Genomic DNA, 21,442 nt, shown 5'->3' on the forward strand with positions numbered 1-21,442 from the left:
CACCACCACTATCAAATACCTGTATCCACTAAATACTTGCAGCATATCAACATAATTGATTTGTAAATTGAAAAGGACCATTCGGTCGAGGAATCACTCCTCTAATTGTTCGTAGTGCATGTCCAGCAGTAAACTTTTGACATAAAATGCAACATGTTCTAACAGGTTCGGTCTGAACCAGTCTTCTGCAATAGCTGCAGCGAGACTCTCCCTAGTTACATGCACGAGGTAGTGCAGCTGTTCAAGCGCTACCCTTAATAATGCTTCGGGCATCACCGGCTTTCCAGTACTGTCCTGTCGCCACAGTGCCTCGTGGGGGATAGCGAACACCCCCCTTGCTTCCACAATTGTTGCTCTTCCTCTGGTGCACTGCCTTGAATCTCCATTAACTGAGCTCTTGATAAATGGTTAAACTCTTCCTGTAACACCATGATTTTAACCCTCTTCTCTTTAACATTCAGAGTATCAAAACTTGAAATATTTGGTCAATATGCAACCCTTTTGACTGCTGCGTCTGTGGCTTTGTTCCCACAATAAATAAAATCTGATTGCTTAGTATGTGCAGCACATTTAACTATTGCTATGGCTTCTGGGAGTTGTAGTGCCTTAATGAGCCTGTCCAATAATGATGCATGTTCCACTGGAGTCCCATTCGCCCGGAGGTAGCCCCTCCTTTTCCAAAGTGCTAGTCCTGCGTGTACAGTCGATGTCACATAGGCGGAGTCACTTTATATCATCACTTCCTGTCCTCCTTGTTTTACAAGTGCCACAATAAGCGCTACCAATTCTGCCGCTTGTGCCGAAAAGTGAGACATAGTCTAGCACTTACTACAACCTCGAATTCACTGTTTGCTCTGTGCCTCACTACAGCAGCACCTGAATGTCTTTCCCCATTTGTTTGATCAATTTTTGAAGAACCATCAATGAAAAAATTCCCCCGTCCCCCCGGCAGTGTGTTTTGTTTAACCACGTATGTTATCATAGAATTCCTCATAGCTAGCGCAGTCATGCACATATTCTCCCTCTGGCTCAGCTACAAATGTGGCAGGGTTCACTATTTTACATCTGACAATTTTAATTGATGGATTAGATATAATAACCTCATACACGGAAGCTCTTTGAGGTGTGGAGGTGGTCACTCCCCACATGCACTTAGAAATTCATTATAAAGGACACATCCCCGTAGAGAGAAGAATAAATGCTAATAAGTAAGAGAGAAATAAATGCTTTTATATAAGATTCAGCTTCCAGAGAACTCTGCTGCCTCGAGAGCGTTCTGGCAAACAATACAAAGCAATACATTCTTAAAGGGTTACAGCGTCATAGATGGCGTTTTTCATATAGTCTACAAGTTACATTTGGATTGGTGTGGGATTAGCTCCCAGCATGGAACTGTAGGGGTAGGCTCCACGAGATTGGCTGGCAGCTTGGCGGGCTGGTAGGCATCATGTGGGTCAGCTGGGCTAGTCTGTGTGAGGTGAAGGTCGGTTTGGGAGAGGCAGCTGGTACTGTCTAACTAATCTACATGCTATCACAGGACACACAGTAAATAATGACCCATAACTATACCTGTGGCATTGAGAGGCCTATAAATTGTACACACTTAATTACATTATCCCACCTCAGATCATTGGTGAGGTGAAGGGTGGGGGGGGGGTCTTGCCCTCTAGGTGACTTACTGGGAGGTGAGATTTAACAGTTGTCGGGTCTGGCACTTCAGAGCAGGGGAGGATGGATTGACAAATATCATGCCCTAAACCAACACCTAACAACATGGGATTAAGTTATAGTGGGGGTACTCTGGGGTGGTCAGCAAGGAAGCATCACACTTCTGTTACATCAAAAGAAGACTGGAGGGCACAGGGTTGAGCAGGCAGTAACTTTCCAACAGTGGGGGTGAGAGGTGCAGGAGCGGGTTTTTGAACACGGATGGCCAAAAGTCATGAGTCGGCCCAGTCACACGCAGGGCAGTGATCTCAGAGGAAGGATGAAAAAAATACACTCTTTGCTTGCAACAATTCACGCCAGAGCATCAGTGAGAAATGGGTTTGGGAGGCACTGGAGAAAAAATGTGGGGGCTGTCAGTGCTCGCTGTGTGTGGCGCTGATGAGGGGAGAGAAGGCTTCACAGATACCAGAATGCGGCCTAGTCCAAAGATGGAGTCTAGGTTACACAAAATGGAGTCCAAATCTATCTTGCAGTAGCCCCACTTCTGTAGGTGCCACGGATTCATCCACTGGGACCAAGGAAAGGCAAGGAAGGCATCCCTCCACTATTGCAAGAGCAGGTGGTCCCTTTCATGTGGAATTTACGGGGAAGAGGGGCAAACCGATGCCCTCATTCCTTACAGATGTCAATGTACCCTTAGGTTTCTGCAAAATGGCAAACAAAGCATGCTCAAAAATATGCAGAAGACCAGGTAACAAACCTGGCCACACAGCCGCTCTCTGTATAAGCCCTACCAAGGGCAGTGCAATTTGCAAAATTAGAGTCAACTAGTAAATGTTCACTGTATTTACAGAATGTAACTCATCCAAATAAATCTCTTAGTCGGATCCAAAAGTAATATGCGTTTATCAAAAAGAAAATTCCAAGTTGGTCACTAATAAAATCTTAGTGAGGCCGCGGCTAACTCATCCCATAATTGTTATAAACATAAAGTGCCAATGCATTTCGGAGCATACAGCTCCTTCATCAGGGCAGGTCTAATTTACACAAACTGTGGAACATTTATACCAAAAGCATCAAGTTTTGAAAAACATAAACAAAATCGTGATTGTGTTACAAAATATAACCATGCGTGAAAACAATATAAAAATAACATACCAATTTTCGATGAGTTGCAAGGTAAATGGAAAAGGTGAATGAAGCCACACAGTAGGGAAAAGAAAAGATGCCAAAATAAATAATGTGTAAATGAAATAACACAGTTAATTTGAACATGATCAGAAAACCAAGGAAAGTTACCTCAAGGGATCGAGGTAGCCCGTGGAAAAAATGTGCGGGGAGTTGACAACAACTTCACGCAAGATCAAAGGTCTGGAAACCAGACCAAATCAATTCTTCAATCTGTAGGTGCAACGACATGTGTTTTAGTGGGTTGTCTCAGAATTTGTCATAGACACTAGTTGTAGAGGTCTGCAGGCTTACCTGTACTCATAAAGCTACGAGTGTACTGAGGCTGGGATTGCAGTCAAGCAGGGGACGCCATTCCGCATAGCCAGGGAACAGTGTTCCCAAGGTTACTCATACTAATATAAACACGTGACCCAAATGTGTCCATTGATCGACACGATGCCGATAGGCAGTTGCACTCTATGCAATCAGGCAATCAAGGCTAAGAATCATGGAAATAAAGAATTTGCAGTAGAGCTGATGATAATTACGGAATTATAGAAGGAAAAAAATCGAAAATTAAATATGAGAAAAACGGCTGATAGACATAGAAAACATACTGCCGATTACACTCTATGCAATCAGACAATTCAGGCCAAGAATTCAAATAAAAAAGAATTTGCAGTAGAGCTGATGATAATTACGGAATTATAGAAGGAAAAAAACAAAAATTAAATATGAGAAAAAAGGCTGATAGACATAGAAAACATACTGACGATTGCTCTCCATGCAATCAGGCAATTCAAGCCAGGAATCCAGATAAAAAAGAATTTACAGTAAAGCTACTGATAAATGTAGAATTGTAGAAGGAAAAGAACAGAAAATTGAATATGAGAAAAAAAGGCTAATAGACATAGAAAACATACTGACAATTGTGTATAAATGAGTGAAAATGTCATAGATAAAATAAACAAACATTATGATAATAATAATAATGATAATAATAAGCATATTAGACACACTGCGATATATGGAATAAATCATGCAAGGGTAGCATGTGTATCTAAACCATTACATAAACAACTAATGGTTGTAATCGTGGATATATCATGTACATTTATCATAAATACACCAGTCGCATGCGGTAGCCCCCGGAAGGCGCTACCTTGGGTCCCAAACCTAAGTTCGGGAAGGGCGACAATGGTGTGTAAACGTTGGTGATTGGATCCTAATGTGATAACAATTCATATTGAATCCTAAAATAAAAGACATGAATGACCCCCTTAAAGAGAGAGGTCATCCAAAGTGTCACGGTATAAATGTACATTGGTAGAGGAAGGGAATCATGTACTAGTCACTCATGTATCAACATAATCCTCTTAAGTCAAGCATGGAAAACAATGATTCAAATGTAACAGTGATAGTTAATCTCTTCATTTAGGCCATTTGGGTAGAGGCTCCCAAGTTTGTCTATCCAAAAGGTTTCTCTGTGGTTGAGTCGCAGGCCCAAATCCTCATGGGGATTCGATTTCTTTAACACTTCAAGAATGACAAATCTAATTTGAGTCAGGTTGTGGTTCTCATCACGTCAGTGGCGTACCACCGCTGAGTTGGTGTTACATGTACGTATGCACGAACGGTGCTCGTTCCAACGTGCCTTTGCTGATCTCGTGGACTGTCCTACATAATACTTACCACAGGGGCATTTTATACCATATATAATGTTCACACTATCACACGTACCAAATGTCTTCAGGAAAATCTTGTTGCCTGTTCTGGGATGGTATATCGTGTCACCCTTGATCACCAAATTACAATTGATGCAATGTAAGCACGGATATGTTCCTGTGCGTGAAGTAATGGGTTCTTTCATCGGTGGCCTCGTGTGGACCAGTTCATCTCGTAGGTTTTTGCTCCTTTGATAAGCAAATACTAGAAGTTGTTCAAATAGATTCTGGACCCTTACATCATTCTTAAAAATGCTCCAATGTTTCTTAATGGAATTCTTTATTTTGTTACTCTGAATGGAAAATTTAGAAACATATACTGGAGTTTTGAGTTCTTTCTTGGGTTTAGTAGTACTTTTCAATAGGCTGTCACGATCAAGGGAATTAACCCCCTGGACTGCCAAATCCAATTCATCCTTTCTGTAGCCACATGCTTCAAATTTCTCTCTCATGTTCAATTGCTGTGCTAAGTAGTCTTCAGGATCGCTCACGATCTTTTTAACTCTCAACAATTGACTGTAAGGAAGATTTTTGAGTAAACTGGACTGATGGAAACTCAGGCGGTGAAGTAAGTTATTGCGATCTGTGATTTTTCGAAATAATGTAGTAGAATAGTTGGCGTCTTTTTTCTCAATCTGAACATCAAGGAATGTGATTCTGTCTCTGGAGGTCTCTTTGGTGAACTGGATGCGCTGGTCGATGTTGTTAAGATATGTGAAAAAGTCACTGAAGCTCTCATCCGTGCCTGTCCATATTCCAAAAATATCATCGATGAACCGTAACCAGAGGTGTATATTTTTGTTCCATTCCTGGTTATTCAGTATATGGTCCATTTCATACTTATGCATAAAACAGTTCGCATAGGATGGTGCCATAGTGGCCCCCATTGATGTACCAGACACTTGAAGGAAGAATTTGTCTTGAAATTGAAAATATGAGTTCTCTGAAATAAAGTGAAGGAGAGATAGTATAAATTCCTTCTGTGCTCGAATTTCTGGTGCTTTTAACAGCAGCCATTCAACTGATTCTATCCCAAGGTCATGAGGTATAGATGTGTATAGACTCTTCACATCAATGGTAAACATCAGGTGATCACAATCAAACATAACAGAGTGTAGTTGCTGTAAGAAGTGTGTGGTATCTCTAACGTATGTGGAAGTTTGTTGTATTAAAGGTTGCAGAAAAAAGTCAATATACACTCCCAATGGTTGATTGATGCTACTCATTCCAGCAACAATAGGTCTCCCCGGTGGTTTAACAAGATCCTTATGAATTTTGGGCAACGTATAGAAATTGGGAACCCTTGGGTGTGGGTTGTTGAGGAATTTATAGGTGTGTTCATTTATCCAGTCTAATTCCATGGCTTTATCCAACAACATCTCAAGGTTCAATTTGATAGAAAGAGTGGGGTCTTGGTCTAAAGGTGCATAAATGGTCCGATCTTGCAGTTGTCTGATGCATTCAATGTTATAATCTGTAGTGTTCATGATGACTAGGGCGCCTCCCTTATCAGCTGGGCGTATGGTGATATCCTTATCACAATATAAATCTCTGATGATTTTCATTTCATTAGGTTTCATGTTTCTATGCGGTGGAGTTTTATAACTGATCCGTTCAATGTCTCGAGTAACAAGTTTTTGAAAAATATCAATTGATGGTACTGAGATTGGTGGTATGAAGCCACTCTTAGTTCTGAATTCTTGAAAATCTGGGGCATCCGAGGTGTTCTCGTATGGTTCTAACTCTTCAACGAATACTTTCAATTTAAGTTTTCTTATGAATTTGTACAACTCAATCTTGGTATTAAATAGAGTGGTACTGTAAGTGGGTACAAAACTCAACCCCTTTTGTAGGGTATCCTCTTCAGTTTTATTCAGAGTTTTATGAGATATATTTATGACTAGGTTTTCCTCAGTTGTAATCTTGTTTGTGGTTTGTTTTTTAGATTTCCTCCTCCCCCTGCGGGTTCTTTTGGGCGAGCTCCTAAAAAAGGTCCAGTCGTAGATGTGCGTGTGGACGGGCTGGCTGTTTGGTTGGGATCGCTCGATGCTTGTTCTGTCGGGACCTCGGTCTCCCTCTGTGCGTCTGAATCGGAGCTGGAAGTGTTATCTGATGGATACCTGTGGAGTTTCTTTGGTGCTATCGGGCCATACTTCTCCATCCATGTATAAACCTCTTCATTGATATAATCATATGTGTCCCTTTTAAACTTCTTCACCTTCTTTTGTTCCAACTCGTTTTTGTAGTCTTCCAGTTTCGCATTGATGTCAGTTAGAATGATATCGTATTCTTCTTTTCCTAGTGAACCTACAAGTTCTTTCTCAATTTCCTGAATTTCAGTGTTTAGTGTAACCAAATTTTTTGATAATTCCTGTATGGTTAATAAAATCAGGTCAAGGGAACACTTATTCAAAATAGCCTCCCATTTCCGTACAAATTCTTTGCTTTCCTTGCAAAGTGTTGGGCGAAGTTGGATCCGTAACCCTCTTGGTATACGTTGATTCTTGAAATAGCGGCCTAGAGTGATCGCATGTAGTTTGCGGTTTATCTCCTTCCGTATCAAGTATTCAAGTTGTTTAATGCGTTTAGCCGGGTCTTTAGTTGTGGTGGAGTGTGTGCCAATGCTTGTTTCACTAATCAGTTCTAGAATGGCTGCCACCTCCTCTGTGGAAAACCCTAGGGTTTCTGCGCATTTGGATGAAAGACCTTAGATATCACCAGAAATTCGAGCACAGAAGGAATTTATACTATCTCTCCTTCACTTTATTTCAGAGAACTCATATTTTCAATTTCAAGACAAATTCTTCCTTCAAGTGTCTGGTACATCAATGGGGGCCACTATGGCACCATCCTATGCGAACTGTTTTATGCATAAGTATGAAATGGACCATATACTGAATAACCAGGAATGGAACAAAAATATACACCTCTGGTTACGGTTCATCGATGATATTTTTGGAATATGGACAGGCACGGATGAGAGCTTCAGTGACTTTTTCACATATCTTAACAACATCGACCAGCGCATCCAGTTCACCAAAGAGACCTCCAGAGACAGAATCACATTCCTTGATGTTCAGATTGAGAAAAAAGACGCCAACTATTCTACTACATTATTTCGAAAAATCACAGATCGCAATAACTTACTTCACCGCCTGAGTTTCCATCAGTCCAGTTTACTCAAAAATCTTCCTTACAGTCAATTGTTGAGAGTTAAAAAGATCGTGAGCGATCCTGAAGACTACTTAGCACAGCAATTGAACATGAGAGAGAAATTTGAAGCACGTGGCTACAGAAAGGATGAATTGGATTTGGCAGTCCAGAGGGTTAATTCCCTTGATCGTGACAGCCTATTGAAAAGTACTACTAAACCCAAGAAAGAACTCAAAACTCCAGTATATGTTTCTAAATTTTCCATTCAGAGTAACAAAATAAAGAATTCCATTAAGAAACATTGGAGCATTTTTAAGAATGATGTAAGGGTCCAGAATCTATTTGAACAACTTCCAGTCTTTGCTTACCAAAGGAGCAAAAACCTACGAGATGAACTGGTCCACACGAGGCCACCGATGAAAGAACCCATTACTTCACGCACAGGAACATATCCGTGCTTACATTGCATCAATTGTAATTTGGTGATCAAGGGTGACACGATATACCATCCCAGAACAGGCAACAAGATTTTCCTGAAGACATTTGGTACGTGTGATAGTGTGAACATTATATATGGTATAAAATGCCCCTGTGGTAAGTATTATGTAGGACAGTCCACGAGATCAGCAAAGGCACGTTGGAACGAGCACCGTTCGTGCATACGTACATGTAACACCAACTCAGCGGTGGCACGCCACTGGCGTGATGAGAACCACAACCTGACTCAAATTAGATTTGTCATTCTTGAAGTGTTAAAGAAATCGAATCCCCATGAGGATTTGGGCCTGCGACTCAACCAAAGAGAAACCTTTTGGATAGACAAACTTGGGAGCCTCTACCCAAATGGCCTAAATGAAGAGATTAACTATCACTGTTACATTTGAATCATTGTTTTCCATGCTTGACTTAAGAGGATTATGTTGATACATGAGTGACTAGTACATGATTCCCTTCCTCTACCAATGTACATTTATACCGAGACACTTTGGATGACCTCTCTCTTTAAGGGGGTCATTCATGTCTTTTATTTTAGGATTCAATATGAATTGTTATCACATTAGGATCCAATCACCAACGTTTACACACCATTGTCGCCCTTCCCGAACTTAGGTTTGGGACCCAAGGTAGCGCCTTCCGGGGGCTACCGCATGCGACTGGTGTATTTATGATAAATGTACATGATATATCCACGATTACACCCATTAGTTGTTTATGTAATGGTTTAGATACACATGCTACCCTTGCATGATTTATTCCATATATCGCAGTGTGTCTAATATGCTTATTATTATCATTATTATTATTATCATAATGTTTGTTTATTTTATCTATGACATTTTCACTCATTTATACACAATTGTCAGTATGTTTTCTATGTCTATTAGCCTTTTTTTCTCATATTCAATTTTCTGTTCTTTTCCTTCTACAATTCTACATTTATCAGTAGCTTTACTGTAAATTCTTTTTTATCTGGATTCCTGGCTTGAATTGCCTGATTGCATGGAGAGCAATCGTCAGTATGTTTTCTATGTCTATCAGCCTTTTTTCTCATATTTAATTTTTGTTTTTTTCCTTCTATAATTCCGTAATTATCATCAGCTCTACTGCAAATTCTTTTTTATTTGAATTCTTGGCCTGAATTGTCTGATTGCATAGAGTGTAATCGGCAGTATGTTTTCTATGTCTATCAGCCGTTTTTCTCATATTTAATTTTCGATTTTTTTCCTTCTATAATTCCGTAATTATCATCAGCTCTACTGCAAATTCTTTATTTCCATGATTCTTAGCCTTGATTGCCTGATTGCATAGAGTGCAACTGCCTATCGGCATCGTGTCGATCAATGGACACATTTGGGTCACGTGTTTATATTAGTATGAGTAACCTTGGGAACACTGTTCCCTGGCTATGCGGAATGGCGTCCCCTGCTTGACTGCAATCCCAGCCTCAGTACACTCGTAGCTTTACGAGTACAGGTAAGCCTGCAGACCTCTACAACTAGTGTCTATGACAAATTCTGAGACAACCCACTAAAACACATGTCGTTGCACCTACAGATTGAAGAATTGATTTGGTCTGGTTTCCAGACCTTTGATCTTGCGTGAAGTTGTTGTCAACTCCCCGCACATTTTTTCCACGGGCTACCTCGATCCCTTGAGGTAACTTTCCTTGGTTTTCTGATCATGTTCAAATTAACTGTGTTATTTCATTTACACATTATTTATTTTGGCATCTTTTCTTTTCCCTACTGTGTGGCTTCATTCACCTTTTCCATTTACCTTGCAACTCATCGAAAATTGGTATGTTATTTTTATATTGTTTTCACGCATGGTTATATTTTGTAACTCAATCACGATTTTGTTTATGTTTTTCAAAACTTGATGCTTTTGGTATAAATGTTCCACAGTTTGTGTAAATTAGACCTGCCCTGATGAAGGAGCTGTATGCTCCGAAATGCATTGGCACTTTCTGTTTATAACAATTATGGGATGAGTTAGCCGCGGCCTCACTAAGATTTTATTAGTGACCAACTTGGAATTTTCTTTTTGATAAACGCATATTACTTTTGGATCCAACTAAGAGATTTATTTGGATGAGTTACATTCTGTAAATACAGTGAACATTTACTAGTTGACTCTAATTTTGCAAATTGCACTGCCCTTGGTAGGGCTTATACAGAGAGCGGCTGTGTGGCCAGGTTTGTTACCTGGTCTTCTGCATATTTTTGTGTTCCACGAGTCAGGGTGTCTCCAGACTCATCGTAGCCAGCTCCTGTGAATTTTTTGAAAGATGATTTATAACCTCAACCTTTTTTGATCCGTTTGAAAGTGAATTTAAACAAGTGGTGCCCACTTACTTACCTTCCAAACAAAGCATGCTCTACAAAAAAGTGCCATGGAACAGCCCATTACAATGTTTGCAGATTTCTCAGTTGCGAACGCGGTGGCTGCCACTGACTGGTCGCACAGGAAATGCCCTTTCATTACTGGGCCTAATATCCCACTGTAATATACCAAGGATTTGTACCCCAATGTAGTTCTCTGCGCCAGCACTGCTGTCATAACTGTCCCATCAGTACATGAAAATAAGAACTCGTCAGCATGGCTGGGAATCCCTAAAGCTGGAGCCATGCAAATTGCCCTTTTTAGCTCTTCGAATCCTTCCTCAGAACATTCTATTTTTTCTTTATTCATCTGTGCTTTCTTCCAAGCCTGCAAAAGGGTTCTTGTGTATGAACTGTAGTCAAACACCCATGCTCTCACATAATTACATAGTCCCAGAAATCGCTGCATCTGCTTTACCGTGTGTGGTTTTCATAATTGCTTCAGCCCTTTCTGGTGTCACCTTCTTTCCCTCATGTGAGATCAACTAGCCTATGTGCAACACTTCTTCTTGGCAATACTGTAACTTCTCCTTGTCTAACTTGTATCCCTTATCTACAAGGATAATCATTAACTTAATCAAGTCTTGTCTACACTCATCTTCTGTTATGCTGCAAACCAGAATGTCATCTACGTACTTTATTACAGTTCAAATCAATATTGGCAAGATCAATCTGCAGAAATCTATTAAAGATCTATGGAGACTTGCAGTACCCTTGAGGCAGCCTTGTATGCTTCAGTCGAATTTGACGAAACGAAAATGAAGTCCGGTCTTGTGAATCTTTGTGCAACAGGATTGAGAAAACCGCATTTTTCAAGTCAATCACCGTGAAATATCACGCTTCCAATGGGAAACTATATAGTATTGTTGCCGGATTTGGACCTAAAGGAAACTCTGCCTCTACAATCTGGTTAATCTGTCTCATGTCTTGTATGAATATCCACAACCCTCCCTTTTATTTTTTTGATAGGATGCTCAGCGGTGTTACACGATGACTCTGATGGCACCCGATTGCCTTGATCCATTAGTGTTGAAATAGTCTTGAATATCCCCTCATCTGCCTCTCGAGACATTGGGTATTGTCTTACTCGAGGTAAAATTGCTCCTGGCTTCCATTTTATCTTAACCTCTCCTACTCCCTTTAATAGGCCTTTATCATAGGGCCTGTAGTCCATAAAACGCTTGGCACCTTTTCCAAGTCTTCACCCAAAAATGCTAGGCGTTGTCGCATTATGGCCATGCGCTGTGGGATTTCCCTTTCCTCTATTCTGATCCAATGTGTAATACTTATTTCAAATATTACTTCATCATCTGTTGGATCATCTCTAAACAGGTCATCATCAGTGACCTCAGTTGACCTGCACTCTTCCCCAATGGCAATTATTATTCTGCATTGCCTACCCTCATCACCTGTGCCTTTGAGCATCGTCATGTCCCCTCGTACTATGGCTGCATCTAATTCTATGGGGATTATCTGTTCCCCGTCTTCACCCATAGGTATCTGTGGTCTGAACAAAAACCCATTAGGTATTCTCATAGTCCTTCCCACTAAACCAGTTAGCCATGTTAACAGAACACCCACCCTATAAAGAAAACCTTCTGGTTCTATCGGCACACCTCACAGAGCCATTTGCCCTGTAAATACCAAAATAAACTCACCCACATTCAAATAATGTATCCCAGGAGTGGAGCACACTATACCTTCATCAGTGAAGGAAATTATCATATTCAGTTTCATCATTCTTCCCAGAATATTAACTGGTGTCTGCCGTGAATACAACAGCGGAACAGACATATCACACTCTCCTTTAGAGACTGGTAATTTATCAGTAAAAGGATCTTAACTTGTAGCTCCAGAAAATCCTTGAGCATTCATGTCATTTCCTGACATTGGATACTTCCCCTCTCGTACACATGAGCAAGTAGCCCCAGTGTCAACTAAAAATTCAAAAGATTTGCCTCCTGTTGTCACATCAACCCTTGGTTCCTCTTGGGGGTCTGGTGTCACAGATAGTACTGAACACATCAAGTCACCTTGTGAGCTGTCCTATTGTGGATACATACATACCCCTGTCCCTGTGAAAGGATTCCCCCCTACCACAGTGACACCCCCCTATTCTAGGTGTCAATAGCTGTCCTGTGTTTGCATTCTGCTGTGTCTGCAGAAGGGAATCCTTTGACTGTCCTTGCGGTGGGTTCAATGGTGTTTGCTGTGACTGCTGCGTTTGCTGCATCTGTTGTGCTTGTGACTGATAAACTGTCTGATCTTGGGCGAATTCAACCCTAGCCTGTGAACTATATGCAGGAGGATAAGCTATCACTCCTCTTTAGTATTGCCCATTCTGTAAATACCCTTGACTTCCACATGTGCGTGCAATATGACCTGTCATTCCACACTTCCCACATGTAGGAGGGTTTCATCTAATTAATCAGAATGTGCAAGGACGCTTTAATCAGGGAGGGCTATCATTCTGCATATTCTAAAAAACGCTTTGATTATTCTGAAAACCACCCCTTCCTCTATAGCCCATTCCTCAGCCTCGTGGTATAAACCCACTTCCTCCTTGGTTCATTGAACATTGATTATTCACCTCCAATGTGTCCCCTGGTTGCTGTTCTCCTAGCCCTTCTCCACTTGTCAATACCGCTCCTTCTATGGTCTATTCTGACTGTTTTTTTCTGGACTAATTTAGCTTCCTCAATTTCTCTAGCATCATTTTTCTTTTTATTCTTCTCCTGCAGCAGCTGGCAATGTTGTACTATAGTCAAGAAATTAGTGGGAATGGAAGCAAAACCATGGGCTGGAATACAGTTAAGATGCCTTTGTACAGGCTCATGCAACCCCTGATACAAAATGTGATAAAATACTGCCACTGTATTACTCCACAGCTCACGTGTTTCAAGAGACCAGCGCTCTTCAATTTCTTGAATGTAAGCAATCGGATCTTCATCATCTTTCATCTTTCGTGTCATAATTCCACCCATATCTTGCACGTCAGGATATTGTACTCTAAGGGCTCTCCGAACATCAGCCCTACAGTTATTAAATGCCACTCCATTGTGCGCCCTGTTTTGTGCCGTGACACTCAAATAGCCTGCTCTCATCCAAATGTCATCTGCATTCTCCCCAAGGATAGCTGCCAGGAGACCCTTAATGTCCCCTATTGCCAGAGTATTTCCTTCGGTCCTTTTCTCTAACTCATAAATCAATTTTCCCGCACCCACCGTTAAACTGGGGAGTTTACACCTCAAATTATCATTGTCCATTTGTGGCCATGGAATATACTGTTGTCTCGCCCCTCCCTTCTCCAGTAGGGGAAACTGCGTAAATCCTATACAACAATATGCTCCCATCGTCTGCCTATCCATAGTAGGGACAATGGTTCTTGATCGCCTTCTTCCTGGTAAGGAACTTAACTGATTTATATATGGCATCGATTTCCCCCCCCTCTCGCTATAAGATCGTCCCTTAATGTGCTCTAGGCATGCTATAGGATCTGGTGTCCTATCCCTAGGTTGTTCTAAATCAGACCATCTTACCTCCTTTTCCGTCTGCAAGCATCCCTCTGGACCACATGCACTTCCTCCCTCTTCCCCACGGAAGGATTGCCTTTCTTCCTCTGACTTATCTAGTCCTCACATAGTATGGCTCTCTTCACTTTCCCCCTGTCTAAGGTTAACCTGGTTAGAGACAGAGCTCTATGCAAAGGATCAAGTGGGCTTCCCTCTTCGCCTCGTGATTGGGAGATTATGGATCGATCATCTTTTCTTCGACTTCCTGATTCACCTCTTGCCCTCAAATCCTGCTAAGCTTTATCGATTCCATCTCCGATGCTCCCTATATCAAAATTATCATCTAATGTCATTTTAGGTGGCCCTGATGTTGCTCCCTGTGACCGGAGGAACTCTTCTATATTGCTCCATTGTATCACTGGACTCGGTTCCGTTAATTCATTCTGATTACACTCAATCGCGTTCTCCCTGGCTCCTTTTTCATTCAATTTCTTCATCTAACTCTCTTCATTTCCTTGCTTCCCATCTAATTCTCTCTTTTTTTCTATTTTCTTCTCTCCTTTCCCCCGCTCTTTTTCTTCTTCTCTCCTTTCCACCGCTCTATTTTGTCTCTGTATCCTTTTATCTCTCAATTTCTGCACTTCCTCTTCTTTTACTATCCTGTCTATCCCGTTCTTCCATTACCCTCTGCCATTTGTCATACTTCATTTGTTCTTCTGCCCTTTCTTCTTTCTTTAGTAGTTTTTCCTGATACAGCTGTTCTCGCTGCTACTGGCTCTTCTCTTTGTGCTCATTTTCTTCTGATCTCCTTTCTCATTCCTTGTCTTTTTTTATCTTGTTCGTGTCGATCTACCCTTTGCCTAACTTCCTCAATGCTTTTCCCATCTAGTTTAAGCAGTATCTGCCCTGCCATCCATTTGTTCTGTACAAGGGTTACCTCGTCATCTTTACCCTTTTCTCCTTTCCATCTCTTTCTTTCTCGTTCTATCTCTGTTGATATATTCGATCATTCATTTTTCTCTTCCCTGTTTTTTACGACCTTAAAGGTCTTGTCTTTCCTCCTAGTCTCCTCTGGACTATCATCACTGCTATAATAATGCGGTTCATATATCGGATTAGTATACACCGTCACCGGGGGGGGCGCTTGAGAGCCCGACCAGTATGGCCGCAGGTCTGTGAAGCTCTCCGGCACCCCAGACAATCCGGAAAAAATCCTGCCGGCTCTGGGGATGTTTTGATACTCTGCTGTAGCGCGCCGGCATCTACAACCATTGTGCCCCTGGGAAGGAGAAGCTTGCGGCCACTGGCGGGGGTACAGCCCTTATCTGAAGACGAGAAGCCCCGGTGAAGAGAGGAGGAGAGATAGGCCTGGAGGGGCGAAGTTACTGCGTGGAGGTTTGGCCGGAGGTGGAGCATTGACCCGTTTGGCGGTGGGAAGAGGTGCTTGTCCCCTGACCACGGACGGTCGGTGTAGGTCTGGTGGGACTGGCTTGTGCCTGAGGCGGCGGAGTGGTCGTGCCGCTGCAATTGCCGTGCAGTGACGGAGCGCGGCTGCCCGGAGCTCCGGAGGCATCCTACTGGAGGAGAACGAGGCGGGCCTTACCAAGCAGGAAAGAGCCGGCTCACTGCTGTGGAGGTGCAGTGCGGGGGGCCTGCTGTCGGAGTCTGGCCACCGGAGCACATTTCGTGGCCGGGTGGAGTGCGGCCTAGGGGAAGGCTCCCTGGTGTGGAGGGGCGTTCGTGCAGTGAGCCCTCGCTGGAGGCCTGGGTCTACACCCAGGGAGCTGGCGCCACGATCCGCTCCTAAGGGTCTTGAGAGTAGCTGCCTGCAGCGGAGAGGTGAGGAGCCGGTGGGGGCGGCGCGGCTGGCAGGGGGGCCTGCTGTCGGAGTCTGGCCACGGGAGCCCATGTCGTGGCCGGGTGGAGTGCGGCCTAGGGGAAGGCTCCCTGGTGTGGAGGGGCGTTCGTGCAGTGAGCCCTCGCTGGAGGCGCGGGTCTACGCCCGGGGAGCTGGTGCCACGATCCGCTCCTAGGGGTCTTGAGAGTAGCTGCCTGCAGCGGAGAGGTGAGGAGCCGGTGGGGGCGGCGCGGCTGGCGGGGGCCCCACGGCGGGCTCTGAGTCTCTTTTGCGTGGCCCAGAGTTGGAGGCGGGCGGGGCCCTGGTGCTTCCCGGTTTTCAGAGGAACTGTGTACAACTTTTTAGGGGGCCTCGCTGACCTGACCGGCTGGACTCGAGAGAGCTGGCCCTGTGGGATCTCTCCTGTCCCGAGGTTTTTTGGTATTGGCGGTCATTGCTCTGCTCATAGACTGTGCTGCACACCCGGGACGTCGTGGCTACCCCGTGCCTGTCTCCCCCTTGGTGAGTGGCTGGGCCCTTGGGTCTGAGTGAGGGGAGAACTATCCGGACAATAGGTGGCATTATGGTGGACCTGGCGGCACGGGGGGATCTTTTGGTTGCCACAGCTGCCTGCTGCTTGTGCCTTGGCCCTCCCCCCCCTCCCTATTGGTGTGCTATGTCAAAGTCAGGCAAGAGTGGTAAGCACCAAACTAAACTGCACTTTGAGGCCCCGGGCCAGGCTAAGTCCAGCGGGACTATGGTGGATTTATCAGAACAATGTGCCCTAGCGACAGGAACGGACCCTGCATCTGTGCTTCAGGACATTAAGGTCATGTTCATGCAGTTGCAATCCGGCATACAGTCCCTCGATGGGAAGTTGGATACACTGACCTGCAAGGTGGATCATATGCAGGTCCGACTGGACAGGCATGGGGAGAGGCTGGACGAGGCGGAGGGGCGGATCTCCGGGGTGGAGGGCACGGCAAATTCCGTGTCGGGGGCAATGGCTGAGGTGCAGAGGGCCCTGAGAGAGCTTATGGAGAGGCAGGAGGACTTTGAGTCAAGGTCGACGAGGCATAACGTTCTGATTGTGGGCCTGGTGGAATCGGTGGATTGGAGGGACATGGAGGGCCTGGTTGAAGATATACTGAAGGAGGCGCTGGGTTCGGAGGGGTTCTCCTCGATATGTGTGGTGGAGAGGGCTCACAGGATCCCTAGTGGAAGACGCCGGTGCCGGGCGTCCCGCCGAGGCCACTGATAGCTTGCCTGCTGAACTATCGAGACAGGGACACCGTACTCCGAAAGGCGAGGGAGAAAGGTATGGTGACTTACAAAGGGGACATCATCCGGTTTTTCCCGGATTTTTCGGATAAGGTGCAGGCTGCCCGGAAGACTTTTTGGGATGTGAAGAAGCGGTTAAGAGATAGAATACCACGTCGCCGCATTTCAATTCCTTCAATGTATACAATCCTTTGCTTTCTGTACTGACGCCTTTGTATCCGGCGAGGCAAGGGGCGCAGAAGGCTCAGCACCTTCCTCCTTACACTGACTAAGCATCCAATCCTCAGGTGACGGATCCTCCCTCTCTTCCTGATACATCTTACAAAGCTCTACAATAGCTAACCTTTTTTCTAATGTCTAAACTTTGTACGCAGTGTGCAAGTATGTGGTCATGTGTTGCAATACTGCCTTTGCCAAAGATCCGCCTTGTGGCCAGGGCATGAACATCTTTTCTGCCGTGCCTTTTACCCATTCTGTACTATACTGTTTGAGCTTGTGCATGTGTTTTGGCAGCGTTTTACATAGGTGCATCAAAGGAGTAACATCTTCCATTGTGACAAGTCTCAATTGACTGTCAATACTTACCATTGTTTTTACAAACAAACACGTTTTGAAAAAACAACAAATATGAGCATGCTCCAACAAATAGCAGCTGAAAACCTCTATTTTCCAATATTCTCAACCTAACTTTATGTCGGTACCGACAATGTACCTAATTAGATACTATATTTTCTCAACTCTTCTCAATTCTCTTTACAATCTCTTCACTTTTTAACACCTAAAAAAAAAACATATAGCAAACAGACAAACTAGTCGACTCTTCACATTAATCCTGAGCGCTCCTCACTTATCTCTGCTCCTGAATATACCTTGATCACAAAGTGTAAGACATTAACAGATTACCTGTCCACGGTGCTGCCTACTTTACTCTGATTGGAGTTTATAATGGCTTCTAGTGGCTCCCTTGAGCTAGGTTTTTTCAGGCTTTTTATCTCTTTAAACGCTCCTCGTTTATACTTTAAAATTAACCCCGTTACTTTCCTTAATTACAACAATCCCATCCCCTCAATTTGCCATTCCCCTCAGTCTACTCACCATTCGCTCTTTCAGGTCAAGACCTTTGTTATCAAATCCCCTCTCCAATCACCACTTTTGCCTTCCATCGGCTCTGCGCCTGTGGAAACCAGGAGGGATTTCGTAAAAGAGGGGCCCGTCCCACCTGTATCGATCTACCTGCAAATTTTCTATATCGGCCGCTCTCCACAGGAAACCTCACGATCTTCTGGCTAGAAGGCGAAAGATCACTCGATTATCTGAAGCACTAGAGTCTAAGGTTGATGGGTCTTGTTTTGAACCATCCGGCATGCTACCACGTGAACCCGAGGGTCCTTTTACTCAAGTTAACATGTCGTACTATGGATAGGACAGAGAATAACTTCTCAGACTAAATAATAAGGCCTACTCAGGAAGTTGGCAAATGTCACTGTTTTATTAGAAATTATCTAAAACATGGAGTACAACGGACGTTGCACAGCAATTCTCAAGGCAGTTTGTAGAAATCCAGTTACATAATACAAATTCAGCATCCATGACATCATACTACGTGGCAAACTAGAAAACCTACGTGGGACTGTAATTGGCTTAAGGGGAACATCTAAGTATACTTTCTATATGGGATGGGATCGTGATTGGGCCTCTATAGTCAGGTTGGCACTCTTGCCCTCCCCAAGTACAAGTCATATAGTGCAAGTCATCCTTGATAACTACTAGAAACGCAACATTTATTTGGCTATCAAACTATAAGGCTCTCCGTTATACAGCCTTCTACAATTGGTTGGCACGCTTGTACCCTTCTGGAATATTCGATGCTCTAGCAGCACATAAGATGGTACCCCAGTTGTTGGTGGGTGAGCCTGACCATGTCTCCCCACCCAATTAGCCCAGTACCTCTCATCACTCATGCGTCTGCCATTCATTCTGCATTTGAACTCGGCCTTGTAGTAGCTTCTCGCCTCTGGGAATAAATGGGAGTATAGGCACTCCCTATCTTCACTCTGGTTCACCATGCTCTTCCTCTATTTTCATCCTCAGCTCACGTGATCAGAGACCGTGAATTTGCTCATATTCTAGCATTTAATTGTCTTTAATGAAAAACTTGGCACTCATGTTGTTCTCTCTTTGCAATTTAACAAGGGATGCCTTGGCTTCTCACGTCTACTGTTCTTCGCAGCTGATAACCAGTTCTTAGCTGCTTTCAATCCTTGACACCAAGCCAGACAACCTCTTCGGTCTTGCTTCGAGTTTGAACCCTTTCTTTGCTGCAACACACATAGCCTTAATCCATCTTCTTACATGGAGACTCGCTTACTAAATTATGTCATTGAATGTCCAGAACTTTATATATATGTTGGCGGCCCCTCCTGCAGTCTACATACTATGTATAGCCAGCCTTAAGAATACTTCGTCTGCTTGCGTTGTACCCGTCTGTACAATTGTAAAATGGCTTAAGTTTCCTGAAGTGTTCTTCACACGTGCACTCTTTGTTCCGATTATAAAGCTTACTCGATTCTTCACTTCGACCTTAGATTCTTTTTTTTTTTTCTTTTCCTTATTTGTTTTTGGTTTATAGAAAACCTTTACAAACATTCATAAATATTCATTTTTAAAATACATGTTTTAAAAATTATTTCCTTATCTTTGAAATCTGACAAATGGTGACAGGATGTATTCGGCGAAATACTTTTCATGTAAATGCCATTACTTGTCCATGAGTTGTAAATGTTAACTAATGCAAATATATAACACAAACGTATATACAATATTGAATAAGCTGCTATGCAACATAGTAGGTCAAAGGGCATAAGAATGTCACACATTCTGCACGAATTGCACTTTATACTGTTCTGTATCTCCTCAAATATCAAATACATCTTGGAAAAGCTGTATGCTGCACCCCAATTTGGTACTTTCATACAAAGAAATATCTGTCACATTAATAGTTACCAATGGTTATACATTAATTCATCTTTCCAGTCTTATATTTTTAAATAGTCATGGAACAGCCGAAAGTATACAAAGGAGACAGCTTGTCCACATTACCTTAGGCCTTCGTAAGCATGATAAATCATTATTTGATTAATTCATGTTATTAGAGAACAAGAATAGATTCTCTTATATTCATTGCTACCACACTTTAGATAAATGGACATTATTTACATTCATTGCATGGACCAAGCGTTCTAATTAATTTGTTGCTAGCATCATACATGTGATTGGCAATCTTGTGTGGCCATTGCTAATTCTTTGTGTATTTTTTTAAGCAGCGAGGTCAGTGCTAGTATCAACAAAGTATTCTCATCCCCCATAAGTATTATCCATAACCTTTCTCTTGATAACTCTGTGTCCCTCATGCAGAATTTGCTGAATGAATTTGTTCTTTCCTGTTCAAATTTAGAACAGAACAGCAACAAATGTTTCAAGGTTTTCTGATTTACATTGTCTTTACAGTATCGACTTTTGTCCAAGTAACCTGCTCCAAACAATTTCCCCAATTATGACAACGCTCTTGCATATGAAATTGATTTAAGCGAAAACGAAGATATAGTTTGTGTGCTTTATCACTAGGAAAGATTACAAGATATTTAGCCCATGGATTTCTTTTTGTGGGGAATTTCGCATATTCACTTTACGTTTTATAGGTGCTATGGGTATCAATCGTAAGTGCCCAGTCTAATTCAAAATGTTTCCTCTTTATGAATGCAAGGCCGGAAACAAGATCTGCTTGACTCAAATTTATCCTTAATAGTAGTTTTGTCATCCTTGTCTCAAACCTCACGATAGATTTAGAGTATCCCTCCATCAGCATTTTTGCTAGATCCAGGTACATTGAATTGGTCGGAGGATTCAAAATTTTGGTAGCTGTTAAGCTTACGCCAGTGAAGTTTAGAGGATAATGAGCTTTTCGAAGGGATTGATTCCTCCGACGTATTCAACATCTATGACAGGTAAACACCACAGCTGTGCTGCTTCGGAAAATGTTCTGCGTCCTGCGTCGATGACGTCGATGCGCTGTCCTCGAGGGCCTCCGTCGAGCCGATGTCACTGGATGTTATAAGTAGGACGCACGACGCCCGTAGCCTCAGTTCCGTTTTTCCACGAAACTGCCTTGGTTCTTCTGAGTACTTCTTTCGGTTCTTTGAACTTCTTTATTTGTGA

General features: G+C 42.9%; 1 protein-coding gene across 3 annotated transcripts in view; it reads left to right on the plus strand.

The window, feature by feature from the left end:
* ELP1 (elongator acetyltransferase complex subunit 1) overlaps window positions 1-21,442 on the plus strand; it is a 2,667,893-nt gene that overhangs the window by 2,483,896 nt on the left and 162,555 nt on the right. The window lies entirely within an intron of this gene.

The sequence above is a fragment of the Ambystoma mexicanum genome, chromosome 6q (assembly GCF_040938575.1).
Source record: "Ambystoma mexicanum isolate Mex_15411 chromosome 6q, UKY_AmexF1_1, whole genome shotgun sequence".
Lineage (NCBI taxonomy): Eukaryota > Metazoa > Chordata > Amphibia > Caudata > Ambystomatidae > Ambystoma > Ambystoma mexicanum.